This window comes from Monomorium pharaonis, chromosome 8 (genome assembly GCF_013373865.1).
Source record: "Monomorium pharaonis isolate MP-MQ-018 chromosome 8, ASM1337386v2, whole genome shotgun sequence".
Taxonomy (NCBI): domain Eukaryota; kingdom Metazoa; phylum Arthropoda; class Insecta; order Hymenoptera; family Formicidae; genus Monomorium; species Monomorium pharaonis.
In genome coordinates, this window is record NC_050474.1 from 9,299,888 (window position 1) to 9,317,226 (window position 17,339).

Below are 17,339 nucleotides of genomic sequence, written 5' to 3' on the forward strand. Positions count from 1 at the left end.
AATCAATCTTTGCTTAATTGTTAAAAATTTTAGATTAGCAGGTTTAGTTAAAAAATGAACAAAAAGAAAGTGCTTGGCTAAGTCACAAAATGAAGAAAGTATTAAGCGGTGAAAACAAAAAAAGAGAAGCCACGTGTTCTCTAGCATGCATATCAATTTGCCATATAATAAAATAACGAGTAAGTAAATTAGGTTTCTGTAAATTAAGAGATCGTTATAAAATGTGTGATTACGAAACTTTGTATGAGTTTCGAACCCTCAATTAAGCGGTGTATCCCTGTCTCGAGGACGAGTGAGCGATGCCGTCTCTTGCCGTAAAACGGCAGAGGTTTTCACACCTCGTAAAATCGTGCGTCGAGCGCACTTCCCGTATAGTAATCGACTTATAACAAGTGAGAATTACCTGATGCCCAATGAATAATATTAGGAAATCTAGATTGCTGTTATCGCTCAGCTAATGCCAGAGATCTGCCCGAGATTTTCCTTGTCTGCTAGACAAAGCCCCGAATGCGACAGAAATCAGCCTTGCACCGATGTTATTCGCACCAGCACGTATCGCATGCTCCTTGCCCTGAGGCGTACAGCAATAGCTCCCAAGAAATTCTATTAATTATTTTAATATCCCGTGCGTATGTCCAACTCAGGCAAAAATGCTCGTAGTCAATCACTTGTCACTTCGTCCGAACGCTCGCTCGTTTCTCGCAACAATAGCTAAAAAACCGAACGCGCACGTGCCTGCACAGCGCTTATTCGTGCCCGAGCATGCACCTCAAGTCTGACAAGGACGGACGACCCTCTTTCCTAGCCTAGAAAGAAAGAGAGAATCCAAGATTGCAAGGGAGGGGGCTCCCGAGGGAGCGAAGGCAAGACCATAGGCCGAGCCGTGTGCGCAGGTCCCGTCGCTTGAAACCGGTTTTTCGGCGCTGATCTAGGGGACGTTCCCCCGCTTCTCCCTCCATCGTATTCCGCCGGCCCGGAATCTTTAGCGCGTGTTTACAATGACGTAACATTTTCCCGCCCGCCTTCGGGAACCACGTTCCCGAATATTTCCGTCTCAGGTTCCGTTGGGAGGATGCATAGCTTGGTGACCGGCCGTTTCAAGGTCGTCGTTTGAGTCCTCAAAGTCACCACTCTAGTGAGTCCGTCTGGGCCTGGATGGAGCTTTTCGACGCGCGCCAGAGGCCATTTGGTGGGTGGGTAGCGCTCGTCCGTGATGAGCACTAACGATCCTTCTCGCAATTCGTTCCTAGGGTGATGCCATTTAGATATAGCCAAGTAACGCTGAAGGCACTCAGTTGACCAACGTTTCCAGAAAATCTCTGCCTTTTGGCGGATCAATTGCCACCGGGTCAAGCGCGATAAAGGTACCTGTAACAGACTGGGCTCGGGGATTATATTTAAAGCCTCGTCGATCAAGAAGTGTCCTGGTGTCAGGACAGAGAAATCGTTGCTATTATTCGATAATGGACAAATCGGTCTCGAATTTAAAATCGCCTCGATTTGCGTGAGAAGTGTCGACAGTTCCTCGTATGTCAATGTGGCGTCTCCGATTAGTCGACGAAGGTGGAATTTTGTCGACTTTACAGCGGCCAAATGCCACCGAAATGAGGGGTGGCCGGTGGTATGAATTTCCATTCAGTACCGACGTCAGCTAGCAGGGAGGCCAGATCTTTTAACTCCTTTGATGCTGAATGAAAAAGTCTCTTTAATTCCGGGTCGGCTCCAACAAAATTAGTTCCACAATCGCTGTGTAAGGTGGAACATATCCCTCGCCTGCTGGTAAATCGTTTGTACGCAGCGATGAATGCCTCCGTCGTGTAGTCTGTGACTACCTCCAAATGCACTGCTGACGTTGAAAAGCATACAAAAATGGCCAGATAACCCTTGTATACCTTTGCGGCCCTACCACGCCAGGTTTTGATGTTGATTGGTCCGGCGTAATCCACCCCTGTGTTGAGAAAAGGCCTTGATGGAGTTAACCCCTCGAGAGGCGCAATCTGCCGGATTTTCTTTTCCTGGCACGAATCTCCATGTGGCTGATGGTGCTGTCTCTTGGATTATGGTGGTTCGATTTCTTACGAACTCCTTCCAACGCGATGGATGAGTTGTGATCCATGCAAGAGTTACAGCGGAGTCAGTCCAGAGGAACGTGGGACAGTCAGATACGCTTAACGCTCGTTGCGTTTTTGTGAGAAGTCGTGACAGCATCAATGCTGCTGTCAGTTCAAGGCGTGGGATGGTCATGCGTTTTAACGGCGCAACTTTGGTTTTAGCGCATATTAACGTCACCGACGGTTCTTCCCCCTCAGGTTTGACCTTGAGGTATAAGACCGCGGCCATCGCTAGCTGGGAAGCGTCGGAGAATCCATGCAATTCGACCGTAGTGGCTGTGGATGAAAAATTGAGCCATCGTGGTATCGTTAACTGACTCAATGACGGTAGATCTTGCCGAAATAACGTCCACCGATTCTCTAGTTCTCGTGTGAGCGGTTCATCCCATTCTACCTTAGCTAACCAGAGCTCCTGCAACAGCATCTTTGCCCGTATCATCACTGGAGCAATCAGTCCTAGCGGGTCATAAAGTTGCGCAATTTCTGAGAGAATCGTTCTCTTAGTAATTGCGTGGCTGGTGGTCAGCAATGATATGAATTGAAGCTTATCGCTGTCTGGGTGCCAGGAGAGTCCTAAGACTTTTGCTTCTGTTGTATTAAGGGGGGTGATTAAAGAATCATTTGTCTGAAGACCAGGTATCGGTGTCAAAATCTCCTTGCAGTTACAATTCCACTTCTGCAAGGGAAAACCGCCCGCCGTGCACAATGATGTTAATTGTCGTATAATCTCCACGGTTTCTTCTATCGAGTCGGCTCCTCCAAAAATATCGTCGACATAACGTTTCCTGGTTAATGACGAGATTGCCTTTGGGAATCGATGGCCCTCATCCTTTATTAATTGGTTTAGAACTCTAAGTGCTAAAAACGGTGCACAGTTAAGACCGTAGGTCACTGTCGTCAGACGATATGGACGGGACTGTTGAGTTTCATCATGCCAGAAGATGCGCTGGAGATCTCTATCTTTTTCATGTACCATAATTTGGCGATACATCTTAACAATATCCGTTGAAAAGACGTATCGATGCTGCCTAAACCAAAGCAAAACGTCGAAGATCTCTGTCTGCAATTTTGCTCCTGGATAGAGAATATCGTTTATTGATATCCCGTTGTCTGCTCGACTCGAACCGTTGAATACAACCCGTAACTTTATAGTTTGGCTGTGTTCCCGATATACGCCATGATGTGGCAAATAAAAGACAGGCTGATTGTTTATCTCCGAGACCGGTACGGCCTCCATGTGTCCTAAATTCTGATACTCGTGTATAAAATCAGAGTATAACCGATGGTAAACCGGCTCTTTCTCAAAACGTCGTTGTAGTCGTGTCAAACATTTGAGCGCCTTGGACGATGAGTTTCCTAAAGAGGATGCCGGTGATTTTAACGGTAGTCGCACGACGTAGCGTCCGTTCGAATCTCTTGAGTGGGTAGCAAGGAAATGCTCTTCGCACTTAGTCTCCTCGGGGCTAAGTGTGTCAAGATTCGTATCGGAAATTTCCTCCTGTTGCCAGAATCTTATCAACACCTCCTGAAGGCGTTTGGTCCACCGCGCAATGGTAGATTCTCGCGCTTGAATTAAATTCCTCTGCTTCTACCGGCCCAGATACTACCCAGCCGAAAATGGTTGACTGGGCTATCGGTGATGACAGGTCGCCCTGAATTATATCCGGTTTGATTATTCTGCCGTACGAATCTGCACCCAAAATTATGTGGATTGGCTTCGGTTTGCCGAATTCTGGATCTGCGAGTTGCAACCCGTCCAGATGATTCCAAGAAGAGGTTCGTAAGGTAAAAGTCGGCAATTTGAAGGTCACTCTTGGTAAGATATACGCGTGTAGTTGATATTTCACGGAAGGATCGTGAATCGAGCCGATTTGTACCTCCACCTGCCCGCGCGTACGCCCGGAATGAGTTCCACCAATGCCGATTAATAGAATTGACGCTCGCTTTCTTGTTAGTTGTAAGGAAGTAACAAGCTCCTCTGTTATAAATGACAATTCAGAGCCTGAATCGATCAACATCCTGACTTCCTTGAAACCTCCGTCAGGAGTAAGTATTGATACCCGACAAGTTGCGAGTAATATCAGTGGGCGAGCGTTGGTTGGCAATTCGACATGATGGGCGATGGTGGCATCTAGTCATGCCGTATCGGTGGATTCGTTGCTCTTTGCTTCTTGATTTTTAGTAGAGTCCGATGTCTTAGCGTCCTTTGAAATCGCAGTTGCCGAACTCGCCTTCTCGGCATCGTGGATTAATGTGTGATGCTTCTGTCCGCATTTTGTGCACCTTCGGTTATTCGAGCATCGGGCCACGGCGTGGCTGCCCAGGCAATTATAGCATAAGCGCTGTTCCATTACGAACTTGCGCCGCTTCTGTGTTGTCATAGCTTTGAAATTAGGGCAGGTATACAAGTAATGATCTGCCTTGCATGCTCGACATGTTGTTTTTGTTGTTTTGGCGGTCGTGGCCACTAAGCTGCGCGATTTGTTTGCTTGTTTGCCAGAAAACCGAGACGGATGAGCTTTTCCGGTCGATTTGTCACTAGATGGCATCTCCAAGGTCTCCCACGCTCGCGACCGGCCAATCAAAAACTCCTCAAACTGCTTGTACGTAGGGTAAGAGGTGTTTAAGCCCAATTTACCTTCCCAAAGCTCTCGCGTATCGACATCCAACAGACGACGTAAATGATGTACCAGCATCGCGTCTCCCATATCGGTGCATCCGAGCGCCTTGAGAGCGCCAAGCGTTTCGGTGACAGTCGACAAAAGGTTATTCAGGTCACGAGCTGATTTGGTCTGCAGCGGTTTTAAATTGGCGAGCCTGTCGAGGTGAGAAGAAATTATAATTCGTTTATTCTCGTATCGAGAGATTAGATTTTCCCAAGCGATTGCGAAGGCATCATCTGAAACAGGAAGGTTTATCACGAGCTTCGCGGCATCTCCTGTTAAGCACGTCTTGAGATAGTGCATCTTTTCGACATTGTCCAATGTGTTATTGTTTCCGACCATGGAGAGAAAGAGATCATGGAATGATCGCCACATACTATAATTCCCGGAGAATTTCGGGATCTCAATTCGAGGCAATCCTCGCCGGCTGCTCGTCGCGTGCGGTGTAAGAGAGCCTGAACCGGACATTCTGGAAGATGCATGCGACGATTCTATTTCCTCTTGACGCGCAAGCAGCCTTGTCCGTGCCTGCACGTAAGATTCCTGACAGCGTTCAAAAGTCTTTGATGTCAAATACGGCTGCTCGGCGAGGACTTCCGAGCTTTCAAGGCATAGGATATCATGATCAGATTGGAATTTTTCCCAATTGCTTTCCAGTAATTCCAAACGTGTATTAACAAGATGTCGGGTTTGGATTTCGGTGTCGGCTTCCAAGGTTTCTTCTAGCGTATTTTGAATACGCAAGAATCTGGTCATCTGTATGGAAATTCGTGCGTTTAGCTCCATGGTGATGTAAAGAAAAGACCCGAAAACTTTCCGCTCTCCCAGGAAATTCCGTTATTATTACGAGGGACCTTTGTTTAGAAATGGTCGCTGAAATAGAAGGATGAGTTAACCGAGCCCCCTTCTCTCCCCCCGTTTCGCTGCAGGTATACGCATAGGGAAAGAGAAAGAAAGAGAGTATACGGCAAGGAACAATAGCATGCAATAAATTACATTTCAAGAAATAAGTTGACACATGCGACCCTTTCCCGAATGTAAACGTATCGATCCGCGCATATATCCGCATCAATCCGGCTCGAAGGACCAAAATAATGATGGGTATCTACAGGCTGGTTCGTTCGTAATCAAATGTGAAATTAATCAAACGGAAGCGAAAGGAAAAAAAAGGCTTAAATGAACTGAGATCCTGTAAAGATAAAAAAAAACTAACAATATATTATGTTTATTATGATACAATGCATACATCTAGCGGGTCGGAAATCGCATGGTCACAAATCAATCTTTGCTTAATTGTTAAAAATTTTAGATTAGCAGGTTTAGTTAAAAAATGAACAAAAAGAAAGTGCTTGGCTAAGTCACAAAATGAAGAAAGTATTAAGCGGTGAAAACAAAAAAAGAGAAGCCACGTGTTCTCTAGCATGCATATCAATTTGCCATATAATAAAATAACGAGTAAGTAAATTAGGTTTCTGTAAATTAAGAGATCGTTATAAAATGTGTGATTACGAAACTTTGTATGAGTTTCGAACCCTCAATTAAGCGGTGTATCCCTGTCTCGAGGACGAGTGAGCGATGCCGTCTCTTGCCGTAAAACGGCAGAGGTTTTCACACCTCGTAAAATCGTGCGTCGAGCGCACTTCCCGTATAGTAATCGACTTATAACAAGTGAGAATTACCTGATGCCCAATGAATAATATTAGGAAATCTAGATTGCTGTTATCGCTCAGCTAATGCCAGAGATCTGCCCGAGATTTTCCTTGTCTGCTAGACAAAGCCCCGAATGCGACAGAAATCAGCCTTGCACCGATGTTATTCGCACCAGCACGTATCGCATGCTCCTTGCCCTGAGGCGTACAGCAATAGCTCCCAAGAAATTCTATTAATTATTTTAATATCCCGTGCGTATGTCCAACTCAGGCAAAAATGCTCGTAGTCAATCACTTGTCACTTCGTCCGAACGCTCGCTCGTTTCTCGCAACAATAGCTAAAAAACCGAACGCGCACGTGCCTGCACAGCGCTTATTCGTGCCCGAGCATGCACCTCAAGTCTGACAAGGACGGACGACCCTCTTTCCTAGCCTAGAAAGAAAGAGAGAATCCAAGATTGCAAGGGAGGGGGCTCCCGAGGGAGCGAAGGCAAGACCATAGGCCGAGCCGTGTGCGCAGGTCCCGTCGCTTGAAACCGGTTTTTCGGCGCTGATCTAAGGGACGTTCCCCCGCTTCTCCCTCCATCGTATTCCGCCGGCCCGGAATCTTTAGCGCGTGTTTACAATGACGTAACATTAATTGTTATCATTTCAAAAATATGCATGTAATATCAAGTGGATTGCAGCAATGTATACAAGCGACACAATGTACGCACCAGTGCTTTTCAACCACAACACAAGTCGACACAAACATACACAGCTAAAAACTAAGTTCGACTGTGTCGTTACTCCACGAATACCAACATTTTTATATTTGATATCATTTATTTTTCTGTAGACAAAAATATCTAATAATAGAAATTTCTAATTTCAGTTAAGCGGTTAGGTTATTCGCATTAAATATTTCTGAAAAATATAATTTTCGAGTGGTTATAATTCCGAAGTGTTTATAAAATCTTTTTGTTAATAAAAAACAAAAATTAAAAATATAAATAACACGATTCTATTAAAGATTTCTAAAGTTTCTAAATAATAGAAGATATTTAATGCATACTTTATTTTATTATTTATTACAACTACAAATGATACAATAATCAATATATTGATTTTACTATTAATTACACAGGCACACAAAAAAAAAGTGGTTGGTCCGGCGGACTAGACTAGTCAATCCTTATGTATTTCGACCCGCTGAATCCGAATCAAGTCAGAATTGCAAAGTTAGCTCGCATTTTCTAACCTAAAAAAAAAATTTTTTTTAAATGTTGGTCCGGCGGACCAGACTAATCTATTCTTATGTATTTCGACCCGCTGAATCCGAATCCAATGTCAGAATTGCAAAGTTAGCTCGCATTTCCTAACCTCAAAAAAAAATTTTTTTTTTAATGTTGGTCCGGCGAACCAGACTAGTCTATCTTTATGTATTTTGACCCGCTGAATCCAAATCTAAGGTCAGAATTGCTGAAATGACTCATATTTTCCTAACCTCAAAAAAAAATTTTTTTTTAACGTTAGTCCGGCGGACCAGACTAATCTATTTTTATGTATTTTGACCCGCTGAATCCAAATTCAAGGTCAGAATTGCTAAATTGGCTCATTTTTTCCTAACTTCAAAAAAACATCTTATAAAAGCAGTTTAGGTCACAAATGTATAATCCGGAGCGTGCAGGCTTGCGTAACCACATTATCCGGGGAAAATTCCATACGTATGACAAGTTTGAGCTTCTGTGAATAAATAGCGTAAAAAATTCACTCCCTTTTTCTATTATATCTAACTCTTTTATGCTGGAAGGTTCTGTGCAATGGCTTTCTCTTACGTTTCTTCCCTTTCACAGAGACATCACGTTTGAGCGTCCAGCAGAAATCAGCCATCATATTCACATCCCATTTGCCTTGATATCGAAACTCCATCTCCTTGATGTCCTGATGAAATCTTTCTGCCTGTTCTTCACTATAATCACCTAGATTTTCTGGGAAGTAGTCGATATGAGAATCTAAGAAATGCAACTTAAGATTCATTAGGCAACCTAGTTTTTTATAGTTCTCCATCATTTCCGCCACCTTTTGTCTGTAATCTTGACTTTTGTGGTTTCCTAAAAAATTTTCTGTGACACCTTTGAAACTCAGCCATGCTGCTCTCTCATCTTCATTCATTTTGGTAACAAAATTGTCTTCTCTCAACATTTTACGTATTTGAGGTCCATCAAAAATTCCTTCTCGCAATTTTGCATCAGAGATGTTGGGAAATTTTTCTTGTAAATACTGGTAGCATTCACCATTTTTATTCAGAGCTTTCACCCATTGTTTACTAAAAGTTTAAGTAAATCAACTGATGGTGATGACTATGTTCCGTATAATATATCAAAAAAACCAGGAAAAATAACACAAGAGAAGGTGAACGATCTTGTTCGAGATTTGGGTTTGCCCAAAGATGGAGCAGAGTTTTTGGCGTCCTGGTTGAAACACAATGTTAAGGAGGCGAAAAATGTGAAAACCTCCTATTATCGTGACAGAGAAAGAGAATATCGGCAATATTTCTTTGCAGATGAGGAACATTCATTAGTCTATTGTCACGATGTTATCGGATTAATGAACAAACTGAAACCTGGATGTTACAAGTCTGATGAGTGGAGACTATTTATCGATTCTTCTAAGAGAAGCTTGAAAGCAGTGTTGCTGCACAATACTAATGTATATGCCTCCATTCCTGTAGCGCACTCGGTAGTGATAAAAGAAGAGTACACAAACTTGAAAACAGTTCTTGAAAAAATTAAATACACAGAACATAGGTGGCAAATTTGTGGGGATCTAAAAATTCTCACCATATTATTGGGTCAACAATCAGGTTACACAAAAAAGCCATGCTTTCTATGTGAATGGGATAGTAGAGATCGAACAAACCATTACATTAGAAAAGAATGGCCGACAAGAACGTCTCTGCAACCTGGGTCTAAAAATATCATAAATGAACCGTTAGTTGAGCCTTTAAAAGTTCTTCTTCCACCTCTTCATATCAAATTAGGACTCATGAAACAATGGGTGAAAGCTCTGAATAAAAATGGTGAATGCTACCAGTATTTACAAGAAAAATTTCCCAACATCTCTGATGCAAAATTGCGAGAAGGAATTTTTGATGGACCTCAAATACGTAAAATGTTGAGAGACGACAATTTTGTTACCAAAATGAATGAAGATGAGAGAGCAGCATGGCTGAGTTTCAAAGGTGTCACAGAAAATTTTTTAGGAAACCACAAAAGTCAAGATTACAGACAAAAGGTGGCGGAAATGATGGAGAACTATAAAAAACTAGGTTGCCTAATGAATCTTAAGTTGCATTTCTTAGATTCTCATATCGACTACTTCCCAGAAAATCTAGGTGATTATAGTGAAGAACAGGGAGAAAGATTTCATCAGGACATCAAGGAGATGGAGTTTCGATATCAAGGCAAATGGGATGTGAATATGATGGCTGATTTCTGCTGGACGCTCAAACGTGATGTCTCTGTGAAAGGGAAGAAACGTAAGAGAAAGCCATTGCACAGAACCTTCCAGAATAAAAGAGTTCCCAGAGAACATTATGACGTCTTAAAGACGTCTAAAAGACGTCTTATATTTCTATAAGACGTCTTATAAAACTATCAGAAAGACGTCTTTGAGACGTCTTTAAGACGTCTTATGACCCGATTTAAGACGTTTTTAAGACGTCTAAAAGACGTCTAATTTTTTTTATTTATGACGTTTTTGAGACGTCTTATATAAAAATTATTTTAGACATCCCTGGCGAAAAAATTTCTACAAAATTCTAAAAAACTACAAAAATTTACAAAAGTGTTCCAATTCTGGCATTTTTTTGTAGTTTTTACAGAAAAATGCTAAATTTGAATCACACTTTTGTAAATTTTTGTAGTTTTTTAGAATTTTGTAGAAAATTTTTCCACCAAGGATTCCAAAAGCTAGGTTTATTATTTTTTATTTTTTATTATTTTAAACAAAATACTTTATATTTATATTTCATTATTTTTATTTTATTATTAAGATAAGTTTTTTTATAAATAAAAAATTTTATATTATATATTTCAATTTTATTTCATGTTTTCGTGATTGGAAATTACAGAATTTTACAGAGATACTGGATTCAGTCACATATTTTACAGCAACTTAAGCGCAACACTATTATCGTCCGGTTTATTAATTGTCAAAAACTGTTGTCAGAAATGTTGTCAGAAAGGTTAATTATTTCCAATAACAGCCTACACACGCGATACGTACGAGAGTTAAAAAGTTGTGTTGTATTAACGTATCCACACTCGGCTGCGTTACACAGCAAACCGGGACAAAACGTCCCAACACACACGCGATACGTGCAAGAGTTCAAAAATTGATACGGGATAAGCACGTCGATCGACTTGATCGCATCACACGGCAGATTTGGTTATGTGCGTCATTCGACGTCTTAAAAACGTCTTTCTCAGACGTCGTAAAGACGTCTAAATGGCGTCTCAAAGAATATGTCTTAAAAAGACGTATTTTAGACGTCTTAAGAGAGACGTCTAAAATAAGACGATTTTAAGACGTCATAAAGACGTCTTTTAATAAAGTCTCAAAGACGTCTCTTTTAAGACGTCTTAAAGATGTCTTTTAGACATGCGTGTTGTCTGGGTTAGATATAATAGAAAAAGGGAGTGAATTTTTTACGCTATTCCCAGATAGCCAAATAAAGGCAACGTGTTGTTATTTTGCTGTCACTTATTCCCTATTAATTTTATCAAACTAAAGCCAAGGTGTTTCCTCAAACTGTCTGTTGTTCTGACATCATGTAAAATTCTACATTAGAATTCAACAAACTGACGGCAAGTTGTCAACATGCATGCACAATTGCTGTCAATGTAACAAGTTTATTATTCTTCAATGCATGCACTTATAATTTTATAAACTCATGAAGGTTATTTGCTCTCCTGATGTTAACTTCGTTCCACGTTAAATTACAAATGACAGCAAATTGTAGGCAAGTTCACAATATACATGCAGTGCATTAATTTGCCCGATATGCTTAATCTCGCTTGGCTATCTGGGTTTATTCACAGAAGCTCAAACTTGTCATACGTATGGAATTTTCCCCGGATAATGTGGTTACGCAAGCCTGCACGCTCCGGATTATACATTTGTGACCTAAACTGCTTTTATAAGATGTTTTTTTGAGGTTAGGAAAAAATGAGCCAATTTAGCAATTCTGACCTTGAATTTGGATTCAGCGGGTCAAAATACATAAAAATAGATTAGTCTGGTCCGCCGGACTAACGTTAAAAAAAAATTTTTTTTTGAGGTTAGGAAAAAATGAGTCATTTCAGCAATTCTGACCTTGGATTTGGATTCAGCGGGTCAAAATACATAAGGATAGACTAGTCTGGTTCGCCGGACCAACATTTAAAAAAAAATTTTTTTTTGAGGTTAGGAAATGCGAGCTAACTTTGCAATTCTGACATTGGATTCGGATTCAGCGGGTCGAAATACATAAGAATAGACTAGTCTGGTCCGCCGGACCAACATTAAAAAAAAATTTTTTTTTGAAGTTAGAAAATGCGAGCTAACTTTGCAATTCTGACTTTAGATTCGGATTCAGCGGGTCGAAATACATAAGGATTGACTAGTCTAGTCCGCCGGACCAACCACTTTTTTTTGTGTGTGCCTGTGTTATTACTATCTTGTACATTAACCACGTTAACTATTAATATTAAATATTACATTTTATTACAATTATAAATTTACATAAATTTAATAATTAATGATTATATAATTTTCCAATTACAGCAGTGGAAGGATTTACTTGCAAACACTGCAGTGCACATATTATTTCAGCTTCTATTATTTATCAAATGTTAAACAAATAAAATAATTCATTGTGAAGCACTGTATCTTTTATTTAATAAGACTTATTAGAAAATGCTCAATTCATAAAAAAAAATTTTAATTTATACCACAAATCTTTTGGTAATTACTGCTCTGCTCTCTGGCGGTAAAATAAAGTTGAACAACGTTCCAGCTACAACTCGACATTGTGTAACACTGTGTTATACAGTGACGGCACAATGTTTCATAGCTGGAAAGCACCCTTTGTAAATTTATAGGCTTTGGTATTATGATTATGGGTTAACGGTTTTATTTATCTAGGTTTTGCGAATTAAAAGTAATCTTAGCGTGTAAGGTATTTTCGGTTAATTTTTGAGATTAGGTACATGTATATGAATTTTGCCGCAATGCCTCGTTATAGTGGATTATCTAACATGCATAAAAAAAAAAAAAAAAATACGTCGGATTAGATTTAAAAATTGAACTGTGGAGCGATTTTTGTTCAAAAAGCCACACTGTGCGGTATGGTAACGCTAGAGACATAACAATATCAATTCAATAGCGACATATTATGACGTGTCAAAATAAATTCATAATTATATTCACATTTGTACCGTATAATAAACATTTTTTATGTAATTACTAGATCCATAGATATTTTTGACGTAAAAATAATTAAAAATGTTGACACAGTGAGTCGTGCTATAGCTCGAACGGCTTGGCATGCTCTCATTCCTACAATTAAAAAAATTAATCTCTCGGTTATCAATGGAAATATCCAAAAACTATAGTAGATTTTTACATTCATCTTGATCCCGTCTATCTTCCTATTAATGAATGGACAATGTTCGCATTTCTCCCTGTATATGAATTTATTTTGATGTCATATGTCATTACATGTCATATCATCAATATTGAATTGATATTTTGTAATGATATTAATTTGCATATGTAATGTACAAATAGTGATTTTATAGTAAAAGTAGAAATTTCTTAACCGCTTTGGGCACGCGCAATTTTTTATGAGAAGGAAAAAAAGTTAAAAGTGATCATATTTGAAAGACTTACTAGAGAGTTTTCAAATCCCTCAATACGAATGAGATTTAAAAATTTATAATTAAAAATGGCGGATTCAATATAGCGATTAAAAAATAAAAATCTATCGTTATGAAGCACTTTTCGTAGGGAAAAATTGATTTCATATAAATTGGCTCATACTTTGGCAAAAGATAGCTGAAGGCATGCTGATTAAAAGTTGTAATTGCTAAGTCAATCCTATTAATCCGAAGGCTTGCGACAGAAATTTTCGGCCAATTTCATCATCTTTTATTTTAAGTCTTACTACTATTTGAATATTATAAATAGCGAAAGTATAGGTCTGGCAGGGTACGCGCGGTTCAGAGCTTAACAGGAATGAATGAAAGATGTAAAAAATGAAAGTATTATTGACTAATATCAGTATTGCTGAAATTTTTTTTACTAATAATGTATAGAATAAAAAACCTAAGAAAGTCGGTCTGGCAGTTTACAAAGTCTGCGGTTTAAAGTGGGTCTGGCACTTAAACAAACATATCAAAAAAATTATATATTTTGACTTAAATTATTATTCTTAAAACTTTTTGTATAAATAATTTATATTATAAAATATTGAAAACAAGTCTGGCAGTCTTTTAATAGGACAAATGTGATCTGGCAGCCGTTTGAAAGGATAAAGACGTTGGCACGCCACGCGAGCCAGAATGCTTTATTAATTAGAGAAGAAAACTCGGAAAAAAATGCTGGAAAAAATTATGGCGAGAAAAACACTTTTATTACAATTATTAATTAATTCTGCTGAAAAGAATATAAACGCGTCAAATCCTGGTTTTAGGTACAGTGAGACTCTCAAGTTATTTTTGACATATATATTTATGCTTGGAGGAAGATTACTATACGAAACACTGTATAAAAATTTTCAATTACCTTCTCCTACGTCTATAAGCAGATACTTGTAAGAGAATGGGCAAAAAATTGTTGAGGGAGAATTACGTTGTGATTAATTGAAATCTTACTTACGTGAAAGAAACTTGTCTCCTGTTATACGGATCTCGAAGGATGCTACAAGAATAACTGGTAAAATTCAATATAATCCCTCAACAAATCAGTTAATAGGAACAGTTTTACCATTGAATAAGCATGGAAAGCCTATATCATATTTTTTTTTTGGCCAGATCAGCCAAACAAATTGAACATCACTTCAAAGAAAAACTGCCTTATTAGTTTATGTCATTATGGCACAACCCATCGCAGAACATTCTGCTCCATTTTGTTTGTCATTATTTGGTACTAATAATAAATTTACTTCACAGAACATCGTCACACGCTGGAAATTCATTCTTAAAGAACTAGCTAAATCTGGAATAACTGTACTCAGATTTTCGTCAGATGGAGATTCTCGTTTATTAAAAGCAATGCACACGGAAATACATTTGGGAGTTTCACAGGTGTGCAATACCTCAAACTCGGATTTGACATCAAATTGGCCGTGGTTCAATGTTATATATACCGACTGGTTTTGTACAAGATACCATATACATAGCTACAAAATTAAAAACATGTTATTGAAACCCTCTATTTTGTTACCATTTGGAAACAAAGTTATTTCAGTAAGTCATTTAAAAATAACTGATAAATATTATGTCCAAGGACAAACATTTGTTATCTTTGTCTGATATTGAACCTAAAGACTAAAAATGAATTTTGAATCTGCTAACAAAATATCACAAGAAAATGTTCGGAAATTATTACTTAATTATATTCCTGATTCTGAAGGTACCGTGCTATATTAAAAAATATTAAATTATATAATACTGTCATATACTGATCTTTATTTAACACCTTTAGAAAGACTTTTTAAATTATGGTATTGTGTGTTTATAATACGAATATGGCGCAACTCTGTAAAAGGTAATCAAAAGTATACTTTAAAAGATAACTTTTTAAGTTTAAATTGTTATGTCTGTATTGAAATCAATGCACATAGTATGATAAATATAATACAAAAGTTAAGAGTTTGCAATATGCCATATCTGTTCATGCCGCCATTGTTTAGTAGTCAATCCTGAGGCATTTTTTCGTCATATTAGATCTATATCCACTACGTACTCTACTATTGTAAATTGTAGTTTACTTGATGTCATACATAGAATTAAGAGAATACAATTACAAAGTGATATCTTACCCAGCGAATTAAATAAAAACATTAATTTCCCGAGAATAGAACATAAAGTGAAAACAATACAAGTTCAAACTAATTTACCAATTAATGACGATATTTACATCGTCATTAGTTGATAAATTAGTTTGAACAACTATCGAACAAGCTAGGAATAAAGCAATCACTAATGCTCACAAGTTTGATCTAGAGCTGGGAGAACTAAATTGCAATTTACCTTTAGTTGATGAATCCAAAAATGATGAAAATCGAGATAAGAATGATATTTTGTATGACTGTATAGACGGCATTGGAGAAAATAATACGGTTGCATCAGCTTTTATTCAAGCTTTTATTTCTAAAAATATGGAACAAGATGACGATGTTCCAACAGAAGATATCCTTGAAGATGTATCCACTTTATCATACGTGTCTAACGATTATCTTAATATGAAAAATTATGGTGAAACAACTCTTGCACTAAGTAAAACAAGTCCATTTACTATTATGGCAGATGCGCATGGTAAAGAAATAATTGTTAGAAAATTGTTTATCCATTGGCTTCTTAATAAAAATTATGGTCACCTCAATCGTGATCGTTTACAGCGTGTAATGGAAAAAGAATTTTCCTCTAAATCAAAATCTACTTTAAGATCAAATCTAACACCATCTTGTAGGATTTGTAATGACAACTGTCGGTGAGTGATACCTGTTTCGACAGACCGAAAACAATGTAATACTTTTGGATGTGATTTTAAGTTTTTCTTACCTTCACGGTAAAAGTCCGTACGCGGGAATTGTACTTCGTGTGGATTTGCGCGGCGCTAGTTATCGGGAGAGGTTTTCCCGCGAAGCGTCGAGGATAGGCGCGGATCCGAATTTCTGTGTCGGTCGCGGTGGGGTACGCCGAGCCGTGACGTGTAGCAAATTTGCGAGGGCCTGGTGAGAGGCGGAATAGGGATGACAGAATCGTCACGTTAACGGGCCGAGACGCTTGGCGGGGAGCAAGTCACTTGTTTCCCTGGGCGGTCAACGGGGCGTAGGAAAAATTTGCCTGGTCCGTATACTGGCTGTCAAGAACGCTCGGTGGGGGAGAAAATGCTTTACCTCACGGTTGCCAGGTAACGGATGGCAGGAGAGAGTAATGGGCTAGGATAGCGGTGATGGCTGCCAAGAACGCTTGGTCGAGGACGCTTGGGCGAAGACGCTTTACACCGTTTTCTCGCTGGTTCACCTAGGTTGAAATCTTCTATCGGAAGCTCGGGACGAGAGATTTGTTTGTCGAGTGGATGACAGAAGTCGTCGTTTCCACCGGCTTTTATACCGTGGAGGCGCTACTTCGGAGTTGTTTGCCCAGAGTTCGGGTGTTTCCGTCCGCCACGGTTCCCCCGCTCTCGGGGACGTCGAAGCGCGTGTGCGGCGATGCGGCAAGTCGTCGAGCGCTCTCTTACTGTGGCCTTCGGCGTGGCCGTTGGAATTGTTTAAAATTGGGAGCTGGTGACTCGCGCCTTTCCGCTCTTAGATCTTATAGTGATCGGCGGCTCCCTTCGCCGAGGAATAATGGCCCTAGGGTGAGTGCATCGTTACAAGGTACGATAAGTTAAGTTTTCTAATTAAGTTTTCTAAAGGAAAAAATTCTTAGTGAATAACATTTTATATTGTTGAATTTTATTTTTTATTGTGAAGCAATAATATTGTTTGTTGTTATGTTTACGTTTTCTTTATGTTACTTTTCAGATTCTTTCGTTTAAAAAACTTATCCCAACTTATGATTTACAAGTAATATATATGCATTCTAAGAGAAATATATATATATATATATCATATATACATACTACGCGCGCGCGCGCGTGTATGTGTGTGTGTGTGTTGCGTA

The 17,339-nt window shown here is 39.2% G+C and overlaps 1 protein-coding gene and 1 long non-coding RNA gene across 3 annotated transcripts in view; one reads left to right on the forward strand and one right to left on the reverse strand.

Annotated features, from left to right (window-relative positions):
* Nucleotides 1-17,339, reverse strand: part of LOC105835097 (alpha-(1,3)-fucosyltransferase 10) — a 113,034-nt gene that overhangs the window by 2,096 nt on the left and 93,599 nt on the right. The window lies entirely within an intron of this gene.
* On the forward strand, nt 12,010-17,098 carry LOC118646972. The gene is made up of 2 exons (XR_004964314.1): nt 12,010-14,382; nt 14,619-17,098. It is a non-coding gene; the product is annotated as an uncharacterized LOC118646972 (long non-coding RNA).